This window comes from Prinia subflava, chromosome 5, assembly GCF_021018805.1.
Source record: "Prinia subflava isolate CZ2003 ecotype Zambia chromosome 5, Cam_Psub_1.2, whole genome shotgun sequence".
NCBI lineage: Eukaryota > Metazoa > Chordata > Aves > Passeriformes > Cisticolidae > Prinia > Prinia subflava.
Genome location: NC_086251.1, coordinates 49,232,509 through 49,248,809, shown reverse-complemented (window position 1 = coordinate 49,248,809; position 16,301 = coordinate 49,232,509). Strand labels below are relative to the sequence as shown.

At 40.8% G+C, this 16,301-nt stretch overlaps 1 protein-coding gene across 3 annotated transcripts in view; it reads right to left on the bottom strand.

Moving 5' to 3' along the window:
- Positions 1-16,301, bottom strand: part of TUNAR (TCL1 upstream neural differentiation-associated RNA) — a 168,841-nt gene that overhangs the window by 126,860 nt on the left and 25,680 nt on the right. The window contains exon 1 of one of the 3 annotated variants that reach the window (XM_063399302.1): positions 9,500-9,658. The exons of the other annotated variants lie outside the window; for them this stretch is intronic. The gene's annotated coding sequence lies outside the window, so the exon portion shown is untranslated. Of the gene's footprint in view, positions 1-9,499; positions 9,659-16,301 lie in introns of those variants that run through there. 3 annotated transcript variants of the gene reach the window in all.

Here is a 16,301-nt window from a genome sequence, read left to right as displayed (position 1 = left end):
TGTGTATCCCCTAAATTATTTAGAGTATTTGCTTTGCTTTGATTTATTGGGTTCAGAATTCTCTTAAAGTAGAACAGGCAACACTAGCTGATTGACTTGAACAAGTGTTTGCTCTTCACAGGAGCACACTGATAAATACGAGTCCAGCAGTTCATTTCAACCTGCAAATATCAATTGTAAAACAGCAAGATGAGAAATTTTACGAAGGCAGGGAACAATTGCAAAAAATGCATCCCATTGGTATAGAAGTAAGATGAGATCAGAATTAACAACTGAAGGAGAGAGGTGCCATTTCCTCCTAGATATCTTCTATCCAGATACAGACAGCTTTGCACTGGTGCCAGTTATGTCCTTAGAAAAAATGGAAGATAAACCTGCAGTTAAAAAAAATTATCACTTTGAAATCCCTAGGAGATTATGCATGAAAATCCTTATTAAATGCATATTACCATGTTTTGAGAAAAGGACTATGTGAACACACAAAGTGTGTTCATTGTGTCTTCACATTAATAGTGAAGTCCTTAGTGTCTTCAATTAATTGAAGACAGCATCACAGCAAATGTGCACAGTGGCACCTAAGAAAGACAGCAAAGGACACTCTCAGTTGTTATTCCCCACACTGTGTAAGCTTGATGTTGTGAATGTGTTGGTGTTTGTTTACTACAGCATTCTTTTTCAGAAATACTATTTTCTATAGCATGTCAGACCTAAGCAAGGTCTCCATTTCACTTGAGATGAAAAGCAAGGAAGTAGTAGCTTTGGCATGAATTTATCAAGTGACATAAGGTTGCTAATATTGCAATTTGTCCTGGTTTAGGACAGATTTGGAAGGGAACTTCCAAAGGGATGATTCTCTAAAGGGCAAAATTCAGCAGCCCTTCCCCCTACCTGTTCAGGAGAAAAACCTCCTTCGAGAGAAGTGGAAAAAACTGTTTAACAAGTAAAGCACTCACAAACAGGAAAAAATTAATAATATTGTTATAAATACATATTATATGATTGGCTTTTTGCAAATATTAAAATGAATACTATATGTGTTATGTTAGAAAGTTATGCTGTATTAATGTAGTTTATTTTAATAATGTGATAAATATAGTTTTTAGGCTATAGCATAATACGAGAAACTATGTAATGTAAAATGCTTTTTGTAACTAGCTCAAGGAATGAAGAAGACAATTAAGAAATTCTTCACATTATCCTATCTGGATAGAGATAACAGCAGCAGACACCAAAATCCCAAAAGAAAGAAGTTATTGCCTCCGTTATCAAGGAATTTGAAACTTTGTGGAGCCATGGGAAAATGGTGGATTTACAGAATGGAATGATGGAGAAAAAAACCCTGAAATTAAGCAGAGACACTCAAGTCAAAAGAAATGTTTGAAACATGTATAAGATTTATGAACATGCAATAGCTTGTTGTTTTAAGGGAAGATCCTTGGTTAGCAAGGGGTGCCTTGTGATAGAATGCCAGGCGCCCAGACATCAGTAACTTTTGTTTTTTTAGTGTCTCTTACTGTCTTTTTTTTATTATTAAACTTTTAAAACTGTAACAAAAGTGAACCTTGTTTTTCACAATATTAAACCAGGTTCCATTGAACCTCTCCTTGGTCTGAAGAGATGGCGAATCCAGAAATCCAGAAGGTCCCTCTGCGGCTCGGAGAGAGAGAGAGAAAGAGAAAGATTCTTGGGTGTGTCCCCGGCTCAAAACACTTCTGGCCTCAGCTAACAAGAACACATACACACACACAAAAAAAAACCAAAACCGAAACTGAAACCGAAACTGAAACCAAAACCGAAACCGAAACCAAAACCAAAACCAACAAACAACAAACAACAAACAAACAAACAAAAAAAACACCAAAAAACCCCACAAAAAACCCTAAAACAAAAACAAAAAACAAAAAAACCAAAACCAACCAAACAAAACCCAAAAAACCAAAAAACCACACCAACCAACCAACCAAACAAAAACCACAAACCACCCACCACAAAAACCCCACCAAACAAACAACTGAAAGCAAAGGAGAGCTGTGTCCCGCTGTCTGTCCGTGCTGCAGACAGCAGAGTCCGTGAGAAGGAACATGAAGGAGCAAGGGCAGTGTCTGCACACAAACAAATCGCGCTTCTTTTTCGTCCCCTCGCTCTCGGAACCAGCATTAAAGGTGCAGAACTTAATATCCAGCATAAACAGAACAGATCACTGGGGATACAGGCATCATGAAGTCACCCCAGGACAAACATGAAGAAAAAATTAATTAGAATTAAGTAAAAGCAAGCAAGCCAAAAGTTATGGAAGAAAAACCAAACAAACAGGTTTTAGAGATATTTTGGAAAAAGCAGCCAGCATGATTTCACTCTGATATTTTCAGAACATGTGGTATTATCTGTATTTGCTCTGGTGAGTCAGGTAGCCAACCACAGCCTCAATTCTCAGTGCATATTTAGTGTCTGAGATAAGCAGTGTTTAGTGTGCAGTGTTTGTTGATTCTAAGCATAAAAGAATCTCATCCCTCCACTCCAGTTAATAGGATTATATATGCCAGGCAATTTGTGGTGTGTCAAATGCCACACTGAAATCTTTACTGAAGTAATTGTTTAGTGTCCAGATTTTGAGTCACAATCATAGATAGTTCTTGCCCAGAGCTTGTCTTATGGAAAAAATAAGTAATATCTTTGGCTACCAGCAGAACATGTGAAAGTAGGTTTTTAATCAGTTCTAAATTTAAACATCTAAAGCTATACCTACTTACATTTCATCTTGCCCAAAAGTGTATCCAAAGAAAATAAGTGGTGTCCCATGACAACAGACAGGATCATGACAGCTTTTGTGAGGAACAGCCCTGGCTCAGTGCCAATTGCCTGGACCTTTCCATCATATCAGGCCTAATACTACAAGTTCACTGGAGTGGAAGAGCCTCCAGGAAGCAATGATTCATTTCTGGGAAAGCATTAGACAATAGTGGAAAGTCAGAAAAGGGTATTAGTTCAAGATTGATGCTTTCCTTTTCTCCAGTTCTCCACACCTTACAAGTGTTTTAGAAGAAGACATGGGGTGTTCTGGACTAAAGGCAACCATTCGAATCTTGCTGGTTCTCTGTTGTTTGTGCAATAAAAGTTACAGCAATTTGCAGACATTTAAAGAGGGTATTCAGGATCCTAAATTACTGCCTGTGTTTGCATTCTTTGTACTTAAACTTGGCAAAGACTCTTCCAAAGAAGATATAACTATAATCTTCAAGCAGGGATGAAGGAGATTGCATGTTTGCCTACTGCATTTTCAGTGCTCCACTCTGATGTCACTGATAGGTGGATGAATGAAGATGCCTCTCCCAGTACCAATTTCACCCAAAGCACACACTTCACCCTGCGAGCATGGACCAGTGACAGAGCGGTCCCCAGCAAGATGTCTCATCCCTCCTGATTTCTGTGCCCTTCTCTCTGAAACAGGGTCCTGCAGACAGAGCACTGAGCATCCCTGACCTGCTTCCTGCAGGCTGACCCACTGTCACACTAACTCACTGCTGAAATTTGTAACCAGCTAAAGAGACCACGAGCTACACTAGAGCATTACTGCTTGGCTCACTAAGCTGGGTTTCCTGAAGGACAGTGAAATTCACCTGAAAGTGGTTGGGGCGTTCTTGGTTTCAATGTTCAAGGGAAAGGGAAGTGTCCAGCAAAACACAGTACCGTTCCCTACTGGCTATTTTTTTTTCTTCGTTTAAAAAATTAAGTAGGATTACTTCTCTTTAATCTCATCACCATCAACCAAAACTTGCTGGCAGCAAAATGCCCTACAAATTCTCATGTGTTTCTCTATTTACATTCCTCTTATTCAGCCACATGTAGTCTTTCCACTAAGACTTGTCTGGAGATAAATCAGAAGTTTGTTTGCTTCTGAAACACTGGCTGAAACCTCTATCCAGAAACCTCACTTTTAAAAGACAAGTAATTTACTTGCCAATCACTATTTTTAAAAAAGTACCACTAGCAGTGTAGGTAAACAGAATGACATACAGTATTTCCTCCTCAAACTATAATATTAATTTCACAACCCTTTCAATAGTTAAGCAATCTACCAACTTAATTTGATTTTTCATTTTCATAACGCCTCTTAAAATAACACTGTATTCATAGTTTTGGGTTGCTGAGTCTTGCAGAGGGGAGATGCTTGAAGTGGATGGCCACCAGTCTGGTGAGAGGAGCCTCTTCAGCCCCAGGAACCATTCCTGGCCCACCAGCAGCCTCTGCTCTGGCACTAAAAGCATTACAGCCCTAAGCTATGGAGGAAATTCCTGAAGGGTCTCCACCACACAAGATCTCTGCAGAAAGCCTCCTATCTCCAGTGTCTTTCAGGTTCTAACTATTTTGTCCTGCTAAAGGCATCTACTGCTGTTTATTTAAATAACGACAGACCTCACACACGTGAGCTCAGCTAGTCTAGACTTCACCTGTTCACAGCTCCTCACTCTGTAACTCACTGCTTTCAGCCAGGCAGAGCTGCTTCTCAAGCACAGTAAAACAGCATACTTAAAATGCACATTGCCAGCCTGCCAGACACTCCCTGTCTCTTCCCTTGCCCCTTCTCCATCACATCCCTTAGACCATCTCCCACACAGGCTCCTCTTCCATGGAAGGACCTGACAGTAGGAATACTGCACTTGCTTTTAGCCTGAATCATCAGGTTTGAACAGGGCTCTGAGACCCTGTGCTGGTTGCTTTCAACCCTTCCTCCCCACATGTGACAGGAAGACAGCATGCTGTCCAAATGGAGGGAGAAAGTAACAAACCCAGCCCCTGCAGTGAGGCCCACCAGCAAAACTCTCACATCAGAGTGAGGATCTGGAAGGTGTCCTGTGTACGGGCTCTCAAAATGCATCCCCCTACTAGGCAAGCCTAAAGCAGCCTGCTACTTCACTCTCATATATGATATGACCAGAAACTGATAAATCTGTGGTTGCTGAGGTCAGTAATTTTGCCTGAGCTCTCTCCCTCTCATGGGATGCTTGTACAGCTGGTGGAAGCCTTCTTACCATTGCCATGTCTGCCTCAGCAGAGGTTATCAGGAGGAACCATTGGACTGTTTATTTTGACAGAAATCCAGTTTGCTGCTGCTTATGTTTAACAGGTGCCAAGATTTGCATTTCTATCAGACAGCTTGAAGTGACAATGAGTCAGAAATACACAAAAAAAGTCAAAGAATCAACACAGCCTTAATCTACATCCACAAGGTCCTGAAGAGGAAATTTAAAACTTTTGTTCATATTATTATTCTTGCACAACAGAATCTGCTTAGCTGATTCGCACTGGCCACAAATTAATTTATGATATATGTAAGTGAACTCCTACATTATTTTTAGTTATTGCAAATGCCATGGAAATTTTAATGGCAGTAACTCTTTGGGGAAAATGTTGAGAGGAAGAGGATTTTAATTTTTTTAAGATAGCATCCACAGCTGGAGAAAGAATATACCAAATGTTTTAACACATCTTTGCCAGTCGGTGAATCAGCTGTGACAAGTTAAGAGGACAGGCCATTTGAGTTGTTGGAATGCTTTTTCCTCTGATCAAACCCAGCTACATCTCTGTCAGTGGCAATATTTTTCCCCAGCAGCACCTGCAGGTACAGATGTAATTTAATCCTGAGTCTCCCTTTCACAGCAATTCCTCTTCAATACCTTCCTAACAAGTGTGCCCTGTCTCGTGTGCAGCAGCACCAGCAGAGAGCAGGGGCTGGACGTGCAGTGGGAGAGCCTCTCCTGCTGCCACCACGGTGTTTTGCCTCTGGCCAGGGAGATGTGGCCACAGGCACAAGCCCAGTGAGCTGCACGCAGCACTGACTAACAGCAAGCTGAACTCAAGCTAGAAAATATTTCGCATGAATAAGTACCACTTCAGTGGGAAAATAAACCTTTATCCAGAACCACCCAAAAACACTTGTCGCCAGTATAATGTGGGTACTATCTTCAGTACAAAGAGAAAGGAATATTATCCCCATTTTGGGGCCCAGTCAAGCTCTCAGTACTGCACAAAGTCTTGTTTGCCAGTGAAGCTGTGTGCATTTGTCACAAATGCAAAATATAAAATAGATAAGCTCTGATCTTTTTAATTGAAGCTGATAGTATAAACCTCGTACAAGTGTGAAATAAAAAGCCTGCACACACTTGGTTGGCAGATGGGAACCTCAGGAAGCAGCACTTCAGCTGGAACTCTGAGCCAGCATTCAGGGAGATGAGCTACACAGAGACAGACCATTGGTCACATGGAAAATCCACAGGCAAGCAGAGGAACCAGCATAAATTTCTCACATCTTCAGTCATTATTCTAACTATATGGTCTCAGCTTCAGGTTCGAAGGCACCTTTTAAACAATTATGGCACTGGCAGTTTTTATTACATTGTTTATTACTCTGAGGGGTTTATGTTGAACATTTTACTGAATCAGTGTTTCCAATATTGTTCTTCTGGGCAGCAACTGATGTTTTCATAATCAACAATAGCTCTCAAGGTCTCTTAAAAGCATAAGTATTTATTGATACATAAAGTTATAGTTACCTAGTATTTTTTAGTCTTTCATGATCCAAATATTCCACAAGCTTTTTCTTATTTGCTAAAATACAGAGCTGCAATATAAACATCATATATATTTGTAGAATTTTGAGAATGAAAACCTTTTCATTACTTTTATGTTATCTAATTTCAGTGCATTTGTTTTAGATTTAATCCTACTGTAAACATACGTGATACGTACTTGTTCCCTGTAACAAATTATGTTTGGGATTTGGAACAGTCTAGCTCTACAATGTCTAGCAAAACATTTACCATTTTTTCACAAGTTCTACTCAAACCTCCTTTTATAAATTATCAACACCTGAAGGCAAAGAAGTTCATAAAATAGGGAAGAAGTATCCTGGATGATTTTCTGCCCTGAAACACTGAAGTGAACATAGCACAGAAAATATTCAGGGTTGCAATATAAACCTCCCAGAAGAGGATTAGAGACCCAGGTTCCAAATGCTAAACCCATGGGCATTTATGTCTTCAAAAAGACATATTGATAAGCACTTGAGATGGACCATCTATTACTGGCACTGTAAAACCTTACAAGCCCATACATGCAGAGATAACAACTTTCCACTCGGCAAACCTGTTTTGGCATTTTCATTGTTTGATGTCTTTCCTGTTTAAGCTTTAACCCAGGCCCCTGGGTATTCAGCCCAATGATCTACCACAGGAGAAATTCCAACTTGCAAAAGGGTAAATAGGCATTTAAGATGGTACATGGCAGGCATTTTCAGAGAAGCTCAAAATCACCCTGGATATATTTTTAATATTGAAGTCACTATGTAATCCCACACTGACATTCTCCTCTCTGTTATTTTTAGATCTGGAGCTCTTCAGGTGAAAACAGAGGTTGCATAAGGGCCAGCAAAAGGGGATTCTTGGCTCAGTTTAAACTGAAATGTAGGTTTCTTTGCAAGTGCCAAGATTACCTCTAACCTCTCACGCTCTACAGTTCTCTTATGTCATAATCCTTGCTGCAATTTCTGCAGGTAACAATACATCAGAGGAATAGTCAAAAGCCACATGCTGGTCCATTCCAGATATACACATTGTCCCAAGTCTTTGGATCATTAAAGCAAAGAGCACAAGTTAGACTAAAAAGATGGCTAAAGACATGAAAGGGAGATCTGAGAACACTGCAGCCTTTTGCTGACACATGGGTAGTGCCAGGCAGAAAGATGTGGAGGGAGCAATGTTGGGGCAGTGCCGTTTTCCCCTTGGCATGCCTTTCGTAGCTGCAGTGTCCCTGGAGCTCTGGGCTTTGTGATTTTTTCAAGCCTAACCCTATGTGGAGCAGCAAAAGCAGCTTTTTGCTGAGGTGCCCAGCACATGGGTGGTGCCGAGCAGAAAGGTGTGGAGGGAGCAATCTTTGGGCAGTTCTTTTTTGGCAGTGAAATGGACCAAACCTTGCCAAATCGATACTCATTGAAATCTCAAGATTTCCTTTCCTTGAATGAAATGTAGAATTTAGTTTCATGAAAGGAAATAGAATCTCTAAGTCAGAGAACAAAGTGGAACAAACTGACTGGGGTTTCCACAATTAGGCATTGATGTAATCCAAATACCAGTGTATTTGCATTGTTTTGTTAATTTCAATAGAACAAAGCATTTGTTTTGTTCTACTCTAACAAAAGACATTAAGCACATGGAAAATACTGATTACTGAACTTAAGCCATAACTTCAGCATGAGCTGGGTTTACCCTACTCTCCTGGTCTCCAGGGTCAAGCCTTCTCCATGTTCTACCCTTAAGTGGTAGAACCTCTAACTCTCCTTGCAAGCATTGCTTCTCCTCCCAAGAGGAGACTCAGGTACATGGGGAGGGACAGAGCTCCCCCGTGGCTGAGGCAGAAGGGATTGATCAGGGAGGAGAGCTTGCCCCAGTCACAAGCCAGCCCATCATGATTGCAAACCCCATTTGGCTTTATGTGAGCTGACCAAACACGGGACAACCTGATCCACCATGGCACTGAGGCAAGTCCTGTTCAGAGAGACACTTTGGGCACTCATTAATGAAGTAAGAAAAGTGAGCACAGGGGTGTTCAACCCAAACTGTCTCCAGTTTGAGCTTACTTTTAATTAGGCTACAAAGGCTTCAGTACCACAGTGGTTATGACTGCTAATGTTTTGTTCCACAATCAGATCTTAACAAAGTTGTGAAACAAAGTTCTCTGAAAAAGAAACTAAAAAAATTTTAAAGATAAGGAAAATGCTTTGAAGAATTCCTTAAGGAAGGCTCAAAAAATACTCAGACACTGTAAAAAAAAAAATCCTGCATCAGAGAACAAACTGCAAGGTGAATAATAACTATATTGTGTTCAAAAATTAAAGGTTGGATATCACTCTAGGGCTGTATTTGGAAGTTCAGGCAGAAAGCAAGTGCTGACAGCAAGGAGCTATAACTCGGATGAGATGGTTTCAAATGGGCCATCTGGCCAGCAAAGGAACAGAAGTGGCAATTGGAAAACCTGAAAACACCTCATTACAGCACATCACAGCCGAGACTATGACTCTGTTTCCAGCTCTCCTTGAGAAAGCTTGCCCAGACACACAGAACCCAGGCAACAGCTTCCCTTGGCAGTTTGGGGAAAGAGAAGGAGCAAGGGAAAAGGGAAGGAACAAAGGGTTTCTGTTGTGGAGTCACATAATAAACCATAATGGACTACACTTAATCACACAACATCTAAAGGAGCCTTGAGAAGTGAAATCATACTGTTCGCAAACACCAAATCTTAAAGAAGATGGAGATAAGCTCCTTCTTGCTCAGCACTAAGAATCAGTTTGTAGTACCTGCAGGAGGAGGTTTCTAATACCATTTATATCCCATGTTTGATGAATACATCGGATCTCTGCCCCCACCCTCACTGTAATATAAATAGGCATTTTGAAAAAGGTGAATCAGCATGCATTTCAGTAATTGCCACTCCTATGTCCTCTCACCTTGGGAATGAGAAAGCTAAGGAATCTCTTTCTGCTGGGATGTGTGGCAAACTGCAGCTCAGCCCTCCAGCAGCCTCTTCTTTACCACAGCAGGCAATCAGAGCAGAGGACATCAGCATTCACAGTCCTCTTTGGAAGCCAAGATGTGTACCTTGCTGTTAATCAGTAACACTGAGGACTGGAATTACCAAGTCACTGGCCCTGTTTCTGGTTTCCTGAAAGTAAATGATTTAGCTTTTGTTTTGTGGATTAACTTTAGCCAGTGGGAAAAGTGTATCCTAAACATCTTTGAGCAATCTTGTTATGAAATTCCCAGTTGGTTTTTTTTGTAAAGTTTGCTTTGTCTCCACTGTTCTTTCTTTACATGATTTAATCTCCTTGAATGCTCTTCATAATTTATTTTTAAATTCCAGGCATTTTTATGCTTCCATCAATTTTTCTTTTATGTAGGATTTACACTTTTTTTCTGTCCAATTCAGATGCATAATGCATTACTTTGGTTGAAAACTTCTGCAAGTTCTCCAAGACTGTACAGTGTTTAAAATAAAATGATTTCCCACACTAGTCAGACCAGCAAATTTAATGCCTCAAGCACTGTAATAACATGGTTTTAAATAGACTGCTGAAATATTAATCTTAGTGTTCATTTTTCTTTCATTCTGCCTCTATTGTTTGACTTTTCTTCTTTCTGTCTGTGTTTCAATATCCTCTGGATATCATCACACCCAGAGGATGATTCAGATGTTGGGAGAGCTATATGTTTCAAGCCACACTGTGTTCCAAAGGAACACATTCCTTATTCATCACATGGAGCCACTTTTCTTTGAAACATCTCATCCGTCTTTCAAACATCACTTCTTCAAGTTTAAAGATCTATTGTATTAAACTTTGTAATACTGTAGGTACCTTAGGTGACCAAACTGTAGAATTACCTTTTTTCTTTGGGGTTGTTATTTCTCTAGTTGTTCTGCAAAAAAAAAAAGTAAATGCATCCCCTAGGAATCCCCTTGGTGCAGGAAAGGCATCAGACTGAAGGGTTGTTGTGAAATTGGATAGCAAGAACAAGCAGCAATTTTGAACCAGTAGCATTAGAAATCAAGAAAGATGGTATTTAAAGAAAGACTCAGTTCAGGCAATCTTCTGGAAAAGTTCTGTATTATATCTCAAGATGGACTAGCATTCAGACTGAGCTTACATTGGTATTTACTTTCAATATTCAATATCTCAACTGAATAATTATTCAGTACATAGAATTTTTTAATGTTAATAGTATAAAGAATTTTGTAGCTATGATTTTGTGTCATCTACCTGATTTAGTCAAAGGGTTATTAACTGCCCATGAAAGTCTTAAGGCTGAAAATGGGAAGTCTTCAAATTACCCAAGGGCACAAATTCAGGAACAAAGCCACCATTGTGGAAATGGGAGGAAAAATTTTCAATAATGATCTTCCAGACAAGAATGATTTGGCAAGAGGAATAGCAGTTGCCCCCAGCAGCAGGACCACAGGTGTGGTGAGCAGAAGAGCCCTTCTGTGCCTGCCTTCAGCCAGAACATGCTCACTCCAGCAGAGACAGAAGATGCAAGCCTGTGTCCCTTTGGATGTTCTGTGTACCTGTGGGGCACACAGGCCTCCCACTGTTATTAGCACAGACAAAGACTTCACTCCTGAGTGCTGCTGGCACGTGTCCTTTGGCTCACTGGTTGAGCCTCCACCAGTTCACCCAGCACAAGCCCTCTGCCCTGCTCCAGGCACGTTTCCTGGGTGTAAGCACACAGTGGCCATCCAAGACTTCTATGAAAGACTGGATTTTATCCAAAGCAAGTGTGCAAGGCCTGATCTTGGCCTGTAAATCTGAACAACAAAAGAGACTTTTGGTGCTGTTTGCTTGGCTTTCTCTCCAGCTGTTTCTCCCTTCCAACAAAGGCTGTTTGATGACTGAGAATTGAAAAAACACTTTTGGCTACTAAAAGGGATCCTTAAGATTATGCCACACCTTGGTGAGACACATATGAATACTTCCTTCTCTCCGTGGGTTTTTATGCTCTACTCAGGAGGGAGAGGATTAAGGCAGAGATTAATGTAGCAGAAGATCACTTGTTACTCAGTTACTCCACACTGTATTCAGATGCCTGGGAACAGAAAATAAAGATACTAACCCAGAGCCAAAAGTATCTCCTAAATAGAGCCACCCAACCTCTGGCATGGCCAGACCAAGTAGGAACAGAGAAGGTCTCAGCCAAAGACATTTTCTTTTACTTTTTCTTAGAGAAAAAGGAATAACGTGACTGTACTAGATTATTTTGGTCAAAGGGATTCACATTCATATTCTCCTCAAAGCAATTTTATTACCTTTTCATAGAGGTTTCATGATAGCCAGTAGAGAAGAAAGGCAAGGCATCAAAAAAGTTCCAGGTCCAAAATAGTTACAACTGGATAACATAAGGGCTCATTTCATAGATAATGCTATTGGGTGAAAAGAAAAAAAGACTCTTAGAAAATATTTTTAAAAATTGGAGGTAGAAAGGTACACTTAAAATTTCCAGCCACGAGCAGTCCAGTTGAGTTTTACTTTCAGTGTGCAATTACCTAAGGCCTTATCTCATTTATATGGTAATAACTTGTCTCCTGTCAGCTCAAGAGGCAGCAGAGCAGCTCCGCAGCGCCGGCTCCTTGTGGGCGGCCGATCCGCGCCGGGCTGGCAGCGCCCGGCACCGCCGATGAGGACGGCTCCGGGCTGGGAACAGCCTGCTGTGACAAATGGTGTGGGATAACTCGTGTTTATAATGTATGTATAACATAAAGCAAGTTGTGCCCTTTGAAATAAATGGTAAAATCATACGAGACTGGGGGTGTACAGATTCGGGAATCGGAGAACGACCCTTGCTGGGAATGGGGGATGACCGAATTTACAAGAGAAAAGGAGAGAAGGTCCGAGGAAGATGGGTCCTCTCCAGAGATGGGACTGTGAATGACACACCCAGAAGTCGTATCCAATATTCATTTCCCCACTGAGGAGCTATTCAACTGACCACAGCGAGCATGAATCACCATAAATATGAAGGAAAACTGATTCAACCAACCGAACGGCAAGGATCAATCTCCATGAATATGAAGGAAAACTGAAGGGACAAAAAAAGCATGAAGTAATGCTCTGTCCCGCTAAAGAAACTGTATATGAACTGGACTCACAGAACTGAAAGTGTGAACAGGGGAGGCTACAGTGCGATAGAGGCCACAGCTAAGGTTCACCCAGTGCTGATCCTGGGACTTGACACCGATTCTTTGATTGTTGGCTTACCTGAAATTCTGTTCATTGATTTTCTAAAATTAATAAAATCATCTATTAATTTGGAATTGCTTGGCATTTATTACACTGCCAAGGAGGGGAGTTTCTCCTCGCCGTGCACTTAACGCAGCTCTCGTTCTGGCTGCTGCTCACACTTGGCGTGGAAACATTCTGGGAGGTTCTTGTTTCCCCGAGGAAGAGGAGGCATACTGCAGAGGTTTGGAATAAGCTGCGCCTCAATGAGGAGACCAAAACTCATGGCGAGGTTCAGAAATTATTCCTGGATGATTATCACAGCCATAAATCTACATTTTATTTAAAATTCTAATTAAATCTAGACAAAGTGAGAAAAAAGAGTCAAAACAGATCTGGACACTAATGAGAGGGAAGGGCTTTGGTCTTTTGCAATTTCAAAGGTAATTACTAAGGGATGCCTTATCCCCTCACCACAGCAGAGGAGGAGCACAGAGGCCTCTGGATTCCAGCTAAACCTATTGTTCTCAGATAAAATAATTTAATGTTAGACAGCTAGTGTGGGTCTGATATTTTTGGCCTTACAGATTGTAGCCTGCTGGTAGCTGTGTACTCCTTTCCCAAGGGAAAAGTTTCTTAGGAAATCTTCTTCCCAAAGCAATCTAGCAAAACAGCTATCCTTTCCCAAGATGACCTTCCCCAGTAGTGTAGTAGCTACAGTCCCTGCCTACCTCGTGGGAGACCCAAATTCAACTCTGTCTGAGAACCAGAAAGGCAAACACCACCTGGAGAAGATCCTTTTGGGAAAGGAGAGTTGTTTTGCGAAGATTGTTTTGGGAAGAAGCTTTCCTAAGAAACTTTTCCCTTGGGAAAGGAGTACGCAGATACCAGCAGGCTACAATCTCTAAGGCCCAAAAATATCAGGCCCACAAGGTAGCAAACTAGCAAACATCAAGACTGAACAAGGAGCTGGAATAGAAGTAGTCCATATAGGTAACAAACCCCACTATCATTCTCCTTACTGACAGTTCAGCCACTCTAACAAGGTCCTTCTCAAAGAAATTTTCTATGGGTTTGCCCATAACCCATTATTCATTTGGGGGCACAACAGAACATTTCCTTTTAGCAAGTAATTTCCCATCACTAACTAGACAGTGAGATTTTATGTGCTAGGATCTGATCACGTCACAGTGGGTTGTGTTTTACCGACTGCAATCAACAAGTACGGACTTCAGCCCACCCAGAACAGAAAAGGTTTGGTTTAAGGTGAGGGGTTTCATCAGAGTGTATCTTTAATGAAAACCAGGCAGCATATGGTTTGCTGGCATTGCTTTCTAAAAGGGTTCTGTGCCTCTCAATAGAAGAAAATGTATTTTGAAGGCAATTTAGGGACAAGAAGACAACTGATTTATTTATTGGAATTATCTGGAAAAGAAACCAGAAGGGAAGACCAAGCTTTGGCTTGTACCCCTGTAATATTATTACACATTATGCTTTTTTTCTCTCTTCCAGATGAGACAGGTGGATTTGAGAAGGATCAGGTCTCTGCCCACTCTCTCATCCTCTGCAGGTTACAGGAAGGCAAAGCCTGTTCAGATCACGCTGTTGATGGAGCACTGGGAGTTGCTGTTTTGGAAATATTGACTTAAAATGCTTTGCACTCAGAACAGTCAGTTTTATGTGGGATTTACTTACTGTACTTAAATGCAACAAGCAATTCACACTGAAATGCAATGATATACTTAGGATTGCCAATGTAAAACAAAGGATTTAACATCAACGTGTTTGAGGACTGTGTTATCCCTTTATACAGAGAATGTTTCACACAAATGCCTTAATCCCTACCACATCATGGTGAGACCTGAGCCCCATAGTCTGGAGTCTTCAAGATGATACTTAAAGAGTTTCTGACCTCCATGAAGGGTTAGCTTTGCACCACCTAATCTCTGAAAGTGTTTCTTTAGCCACAGGTGCTTCAAATGCATGGTAAGAATGTAAAATTAAGGTTAGCAGTTCAGAAAGGCTCTGAAAGGGATCTAGTTTTCCTGGAAGAGAAGCTCTGCCCACCATCATAGCAATAACAAAACCCATCTATTTCCACCCCAGTAAAATTGTAATACCCCTAATCTCAGTCATACCATGCACCACTGGAAGTGCTGGATCATGGACTGCTGTACTGGGACATAGGGAACTAAATGGCAGAGGCATAGGCAGAGGGAATGGAGATACTTCTGTGAAGCATTGGTATTAAGATGCAAGACATCAAAAGAGAAGTCAGATCCAGACAATCAGAAGCAGCCTTGAGAGAAATATGTGAATAGCAGACTGCATAAATTGTTTTGCCTTAGCTGATATAAGCAGAGCTGAGTTTATGGGTACAGGTCAGGAGATTCAGCTGTTAACCCTAGACACAGAGGATTCAGTCTTCTGCCAGCTCAGGAGCCAGAGAAGGGTTTTTGATAGTGAGCAGTTGGAAGTTATGTCATCTTTTAAAAAGTAAATATATAACATACAGAGGCATAAAACTTCTTATCAGTTGAGATCAACAGCATCAGTAATGAATTTTCACTATTAATAAATCCTGCCTCCAGAGCTTCTCCAGAAAGCTTAATAAATATTTCATTGTATTCCATTCTGAGAAGTAATCCAAAAGAAGACCCTGAAAATCTTGAGGAAATGTGAAAGATCTGTTTGCAGTGTAAGATTTTGAAATTCTAATAGCTATGAGGAAGCATTAGCACTGTTTATCTCTGATTGCACCAGGAATATCCACAAGAGTGATTTGATGAGCAAGGCATCCAGTGTAGTGCTGTTAAATTCTTCTCAGGCATAGTAGGATAATATTCCAAAGCCATTGCAACCATGACACTGCAGCCTTAAACAGAAGGAGAATTGGAATTTCCTTCCCCCTCAGTGTAATTCTGTGGAATTCCCCCCACCTTCCATCATCCAACAAGGATAAATTCAAGCCTAAAATACCACACACCATGTCTGCATAAGGTAACCTCATATCACATGTAACATTTTGCTTCTGATACCTTCAGCACAAAACAAAAAGCCACACACTCAGGGCAGAACAAAAAGCCAAGACAAGCATCTGGAAAGTTAAAAAACAGGGCAAACCTCATTTGAAGTTGTAATGAACAACCCAGTCTCTAAAGGCTTTAAATGAATATCCTCAAACACACTAGTAAACATTTTAAATATGTATTCACAGTCCTGTTGGATTCTAATGCTCCTCTGATGAATAAAGCTGATTCTCCTCCTCAGTAAATAATTCAGTAGCAAAGAATTGCTTGGCCTGGAAAAGAGATGAACAATGGGCCAAGACTTAAGATAGTTGCTCTTTTCTGAGAAATTTTGGCCTCAATTTTGACTTTGTGGGTAGAGGTTTCTGCAAAAGGGGAAATCACACAAATGAAGTTAGTGTTTGTATTCATAACTGCAGTTTACTATCCATTTTTCTGACCTTTACTTTGTTGGTGGAAGAAAGACTTGATGGCATGAAAAGAGAACCAAGAAATACTTTATATAAGCTCCT